Source organism: Capsicum annuum, chromosome 11 (assembly GCF_002878395.1).
Source record: "Capsicum annuum cultivar UCD-10X-F1 chromosome 11, UCD10Xv1.1, whole genome shotgun sequence".
Taxonomy (NCBI): domain Eukaryota; kingdom Viridiplantae; phylum Streptophyta; class Magnoliopsida; order Solanales; family Solanaceae; genus Capsicum; species Capsicum annuum.
Window position 1 is genome coordinate 205324529 of NC_061121.1, and position 7776 is coordinate 205332304.

General features: G+C 32.8%; 1 pseudogene; it reads right to left on the reverse strand.

Moving 5' to 3' along the window:
- LOC124888955 overlaps nt 1-7347 on the reverse strand; it is a 7958-nt pseudogene extending 611 nt beyond the window's left edge.
- Nucleotides 7348-7776: the final 429 nt, after the last annotated feature.

Below are 7776 nucleotides of genomic sequence, written 5' to 3' on the forward strand. Positions count from 1 at the left end.
AGTTGCACTCAAGCAGCCTTCAAGGTCCTGATCCCCTGTTGTCTTCCGTAATTAGCCAAAAAAAAGAAAAAAAGAAACTCTATGTTTTAATTTAGGAAAAGAGTCTAAAATATACTATAACTTTGATGAAATTGTTGTAATACGTCTGGACTTTGCGGGGGTCGATGACCGCCCCAAAAATTTTTATTAGTGTATTTTCTATAACTATCGTTTGAAAGTAGCTCTTGTAAATTATTCTTTTCGCATTAAGCACCTACAAGACTATTAAGAATAATAACAAAATAGAGCAATCAAAAATTAAATTCAAGTGTAGTCTTCTAAAAAGAATGGAACGTGATGGAAGAATTATAATCTGAACATGGTCGTTCTTCCCAGCGGGTCAAATCCAAGATTTTCAATAGATCACTCATATATTGCAACAAATGTGTGATATGTTGCACAGAGCATTCATCTATATCAACAGATGAGTGATATGTTTTATATTATCACAACAGATTACTCAGCCGTTGCTACAACGTTGATAACTGTTCTAACATATTACTCATATGTTACAACAGATGTGTGATCTATTGCACAAACTATTCATCCGTCTCAACAAATGAGTGATATGTTTTGTATTATCACAACAGATAACTCAACCGTTGCTACAACATTGATAACTGTTCCAACAAATCACTCATATTTTGCAACAGACGTGCGATCTATTGCATAAAGAATTTATCTATCTGGGTGATATGTTTTATATTGTCGCAACAGATTACTCAACCGTTGCTACAGGTTAGTTAACTATTCCAACAGATCACTCATATATTACAATAGATGTGTAATTTGTTGCACAGAGCATTCATCTATCTCAACAGACTAGTGATATATTTTTTATTGTCATAATAGATTACTCATCCGATGCGATAGGTTAGTTAATTATTCAAATAGATCACTCATATGTTGCAACAGATGTGTAATCTATTGCACAGACCATTTATCTATCTCAACAGATGAGTGATATGTTTTGTATTATTGTAATAAATTACTTATCCATTGTAATAAGTTAGTTAACTATTCCAACAGATCACACATATGTTGGAACAGATGTGCGATCTGTTGCACCGACTATTTATTTGTCTTAATAGATGAGTGATATATTTTATATTATTGCAACAGATTACTCATCCGTTGTTCATTGCAACAGGTTGGTTATTTGGTGCAACAGATAACCTACCTGGTGCAATAGATGTGTGATTTGTTGCAAATATTAGTTTACTATTTTGCATATTATATTTATTGTTATCCCTTTTTAATAATGCATTAATCAACTATAATATATGTGTTTTATGTTCCTATTAATTTTAGATAATATGGCTTCCAAAATAATAGAAACTGAATCAAGTCCAAGTAAAGAAACAAGTGAAGCAGCTAGGCTACATCCACTACTCTATGAGCTTGATTTACAAGCATTATCTCAATCAGGAGAAGAATATGATGAATACAGGGAGGAGCAATGTTTTAAAAGAGATGATCCAAATGCTAATAGCCCTTCCACCGAAGAGTTGGTCAAAACCTTCAACATCATTATCCTATTAGAATGTAGTGCGATGGTACCACAGATTTAATGGGTGATTTTGTTGTTAAGTCAACCATAGAAAAATCTTTCGACGCCTTCAGAAAAATACTTTGTGAAAAAAAATTGAATGCTTATTTCAGGGATAGTTGCTTTGGAAAATTTCTTAATTTGCCGGAGGATAACATTGCTTGTCTCCAAATGAAAATGATATATGAAATTCTCAAGCGTAGGTTTATGTATGAAAATAAAGGTAAGATGGATGAAGTGTGGACAAATTACTGTGGCATGCCTGTTTGTTTTGGTTGGAAGGAGTTTGCCATAGTTACTGGACTAAAATGTTATCCTCTTTCTCCTTCTCATGTTATACCTATTCTAATCCTAAAAAAAGTACCCCGCACACCTAAAAAAGGAAAAAGAAAAGTCATGTGATCGTGATGACCTGATGTCCATTATTGGTCCAAGCTTCAAAAATAAAAATTTGATAGAATCATTGAAAGGTAAAAGAATTTCAAAGATGCACAAGCAATCATTGCACTTGGTTTGGTTTGTACATAATATTCTTTGGACAAGAGACGTTAAGAACAACATAACCGTTAGTTTAATAAAGCTCTCCGAGGATCTTGAGACGTTTAACAACTCTCCTTGGGGTTATGAAAACTTCAAAAGACTGTCAAATATTTGTTGACTCCGTTAGCGCCAAAGACAGTCAACTTATATGGCTTTCCTTGGAATTTCATGGTAAATATTTCTTTTATTATGATATCATTCATTTTTTACTCAATAATTATTTTTATTTATTGGCGTTATTTTATATGTTTGGACGTTTGAAGCCATTCCTTATTTGAGACAACAAGTGAACTACCAGGAAGAAGTTTTCTGAACAAAAATCTTGAGATGGTTGTCGGTCAAAACTGATAAAAATGTAAAATTTCTTAATCCCTTCAATCCCCCCGAAGGATGTAGTTAGTATAATTAAAATTAAGTTTTTGTTTTAATTAATGATTTTTTTGAATGATCTAATCATCATTCTAATATATGTAATTATTTATGTTAGATTGTTCATCAGTCGCTTGTTCTGACCAATAGAGAGTTGAAGATGCCATTTTTATTACTTTACGGCCTGTGCAAACTTTATAATACCCTGAGATCATTGACAGAATAAAAATAAAATTATTTGGAGCAACAACCATTACAAGAAAAATAATTTTGGAGTGTTGGCTTGTTGTTGTTGATGGTCTTAGTGGTGATGAAGTTGTTGTTGGTGGTAGTGGTGCTGCTGTTGGTGCTAATAAAGCTCCTTTTATAGCATTTAAAATAAAACATTATGAGTATGATCATAATGGTTATACAGATTTTTCCTGTCCCAGCGAATGTTCTGCATGCAAATGTCAAGACTGCAAGGCAAAACAAGATGTAGTGATTAAGCTATTAATGCATTAACTTCTCCTGTAAAGGAATTGACATTTAATAGGGGTTCCATTCCATCAAAGAGGATTTTATATCCATCCACTCCATTAGAGATTAAGGCTAAAAGGAGAAATAAAGTAATATCCAAGGCATTATCAAGCATCCATAAAAGCAAAATTGTAACTCCTCTGTCTATGTGTTGCACTGAGCAATTGATGTGTGAGCAAATGCTAACACATTTAAGGCTTTTAACTAAGAATAATTGCAAATTCTTAAGAAAATTTTATCGTTTTTGATTAGTTTTACTTTGATTTTGCAGTAAAGGTTGAGATGCAGGGAGACCACCAATAATGGAAGCAAAAAGGCTGAAATCTGAAGTAATTAAAAGACAAGTACAACTAACGACATTTATGATAGGTCGTCATCATGGTGGTAGTCTATCAAGGCCATCGTTATCCTTAAACAGGGAATGAGTTTCATCTGGTAGAATAGATGATATTTTGTGATAGGCCGTCATAATGGTGATGAGTCATCAGAAATACCGTCAGACTTAGGCAGAACATGAGAATTGGAGCAAAAGTGTGACGACATTTTTGATAAGTCGTCACAGTCCTGATAAGCCTTCAGAAGTTGCCATCAATGTAATATAGGACTAGTGCAGATTTGAAGAAGACTTGACGACATTCTTGATAAGTCGTCAGGATCCTGATAAGGCATCACTAATAGTCGTCATCTATTCCGAGAAAAAGTTGTAACCTTGATTTTGTTTCCTTATTTAGGGTGAACTATTTAAAGCTTTGTTTTAGGATTTTCAAAAAAAAGTGGAGAGAGGCCCGCAAATTGAGTTTGGACAATACTTTTGATATTTTCTCTCTAATTTCTTGGCTTGTAAAAGCAAATACTTTGGAGAGATTATTATCAATATTTTGAGATTTTTCCTTTGTGATCTAATCTGTGATTCACTAGTTATTATTCATCTCTGTAAGTTTATCTTTCAAATCATGAATTGAATTATGTGTTTCATTCGTTACATCATGAGTGGCTAAACTCCATTAACTTGAGTTATGGGATCTAGGGTTAGGTCTTGATAAGGTGCTAAGTGTTCAAGATTCAAAAGGTGGTAGGATTTCTTGATAATTCTGAGGTTTTAATTAACATCTTTTGGTTGCAAATAATAGATAAAACCTGCTTTGGTTTGCTTGAGAAAGAAATCAAATATAGTGGGTAGTGAATTATCAACAAGGACTTGGAAATACTCTGTTTAATAATCAGCGCTGTAACAAGGTTGGTTAACCTGAGGTAAAATCTGGCAAGTGAATATAAATTTCCTAAGTCTGAGAGAATTAGTTAATTAAATGCTTAAGTAGGTCGAGATATATTTCAGTATAACATTGATAGAGATAACTTGTTGTCCTACCTACCGTGAGAATCTTTAACCAGCGTTAACATCTGTTAAGTACCGGAAGCCCTAGTGAACATAATTCTGGTTTTTCAGAAACTCTTGATTACGAACACTGATTAAAGTAACCAACAATTACTTGTTAAACTCAAAACCCCTATTTTATCTTTTCATGCCATTTTCTTGAATTTAACTTATAGCTTTAGCTTCAAACTAGGTTCGCCACTCAGATTGTTCCCTGTGAATTAAACCCCGACTCCAAAGTTGGGTAAATATATTGACGACGACTACCTTGCACTAAATTAAAGTGTAATTTGAGCGTTATCAGCAATGTACAATGGCCAAAGAAGAGCAGCACGAGCTGAAGAAGGTGAATATGTATGTCTGTTCCAACTAACAAACAAACACATATCTATTTCAATAGATGACACATCTGCTGAGAATTATCAAACATATATATACATCTATTGCAACAGTTGACTAACTTGTTGCTTTAGATAAAGTATCTGTTGCAACATATGTTTCATCTTGTTTAGAAAATCAAATAGCTTTTCGTACCACTTTTATTTGTACCAATAGATAACCTATCTGCTGCAACGGATGGGTCATCTATTGGGACAAATTAAATTAAAACTTTTTACTGTTTGAGGTTTTCCAAATAGATAATTCATATGTTGCAACAGATGGTTCATCCATTGGAAATTATCATATAGGCCTTCCTGATATAGAAATTTATCCCAATAGTTGATTCATCTATTGCAACAAAAATAAAATCTGTTTGGGATAATTTAAAATAGGAGGAAGACCTATTTGATGTGCTAGAACAGATGAGTTATTCTAATCCATTTTGTTGTATCTCCATGATTAACATTGACCAATTCTGGCTTTCAGGTGGATGTAGAAGCTACTACTGAACAACATTGAAAAAATGCTACTCTTTTTATGAAAATACAAAGAATAGAAAACACAGAAACCGTACGTAAGCGACAATAAAGATCCACGACGTCCAATGCCAAATCTCATAGCACCGGATAAAGAACAACTTATCCATATTGAGTAGATCCTTAAAGCTTGAGTCTATTAAAGTAATAACCTTATTCCTTCTTAGGAATTCTTGGCATTAATACTTAAATTGTTGATGTATTTGTTGAGATCTGTACCCATAATAATTTTTTTATATTTCATTTATTTGTTGATTTATTTCACGTAATTTCTGAAGGCTTTGATTTATTTTATTTTATCTATGAATTTTATTTTTTCATTAGATTTGAACTTATTAATTGAAATAAAATACTAGAGTCAAATATTGCATTAGATAATGTATCTGTTGCAACAGACGATACATCTGTTGGAAAATATCAAACGGATTTAGACATATATTGCAACAGGTAGGTAATCCGTTCGAAATTATCACATAGGTCTTCCCACTGTTGCAACAGATAGACTTAGATAGAAACATCGATATAATGCAACAGATGACCAACCTATTACAACAGATAAATTATATGTCATAACAGGTAGAATATCTGTTACAATAGATGGACAATCTATTGCATTATAAAAATTCAACTTTCATTAGACATAAAAAATTTCCACTACATGTTAAGTGAAGTGACTTGAAATAAAAAAGGTGAAACCCATCGACAGTGTTCATTTTAAACACCTAAAATAAAATAGGCATCAAGTAGACAGTGTTCATTTTAAACACGTAAAATAAAATAGGCATAAATGTGTCAGTTTGACACTTTTTACCCTGTTGGCTCGCGTGTAATTTACTCAACCAAGGCTCGTTGAAACCCTATTTTTGCTGACTTGACGTCTAATTTGGCCCCCAACAGTTATTTTTCTTCCATTATTTTATATATCCATCTTCTTCCTAAAATTTAACCCTAAATCCCCAAATATTTTTTTTTCTTCTTCAACTTTTTTTCTCTATCCAATTTCTTCAAATTATTTGTATTTATTTTTTCTACATATTTTTCTATTTTTTCCAACTAAGCTTGACAATGTCTAACTCATCTTCCACTATTTTTTATGATAAAGATTTTTGATATTGTAAGTGTGGTTATGAAGCTCCATTGAAGACTTTTTGGACTCAACAAAATTCAGGTCGTAGGTTTTTTACTTGTAATATTTCAAAGGTAATATTTTTTTTATTTAATTAGTTGATTAATTATTGACTTGTAATTGCTTTGTAATTTTGGTCTTCTTTTTGTAGAAGTTAGGTGGATCTGATTACTTTGATTGGTTTGAAGAACGACAACCTTCACAAGAAAATCATGTAATCTGGGGTTTGTTGAAGAAAGTCAAGGCTTTTAAAGAGAAGCAAAATCGAGCAAGAAGATACTACATTGTTGGTGTTATTGATTCTAGTTTGATATTGTTGGGAACATGAATATCCAAGCCTAATTGATAAAATTTTCATGGTGGTGTATTTGTATTTGCTACTTGTTTGGTGTTGTTGAGCACATGAATATTCAAGTGTAATTGTTGGAAAATATCAAATATATTTAGACATATGTTGCAACAAGTAGGTCATTGTTAGAAATTATCAAATAGGTCTTCCCACTGTTGCAATAGATAAGACTATATCAGCATAATACAACAGATGACCAACCTATTGCAATAGTGAACTATCTGTCCGAATAGATAGAATATATTTTACAATAGATAAACAACCTATTGCATTTTAAAAAATTCAACTTTCATCAGGCAAAAAAAATTTCCTCTACATATATATAATGTAAAGTGAAGTGACTTGAAATAAAAAAATTGTTATTTCACAGGCTCTTTTTTTATACATAGGCTCCAAGCGTTCAGTTAATACCCCATAAGCTCAGACCTCTTACATGTTTACCAAAATGTTGTCATACAGAAAGGTTGTTGGCTCAGCCATTTCTGTGCTGGTCAGCAAATATTCGATGTGTGCAAAAGTGTCTGACCCACATGTGACAATAGTTTCTCTTTTTGGGAGGTCCATGTTCTTGTTTAGACCTTCAAAATTACATGGCTGCTTAAATAACACTTCTATTAACAAATGATCTATCAGTTTACTCTGCCTCAACAAGATGGGGAACAACTACAACAGTGGCTGCATATAGGTAAAAAATCAACCTTGTCTAAGGCAGGTAAGTTGCAGTCATAAACCTTGATCTTTCCCTCCTCGAGAAGTATCTCAATAGTCCAATAATGTATGCCGTCCATATTCATGACTCCAAGAATCCTCTTTGCCTTAGTCCAGCTCTTGTCGTGTGGATTTGGCCTGTCCCCTCTAACATATTTTATCATTTCTTCATCCCATTAGAGCCCCAAAAGTAATGAATAAAATCCCTCACCACATGGAGTTGATGCTATCTTACTGAGATAATCGTACCTATCTTTGAGATTCCTACAGAAGTTGAGGTCCATT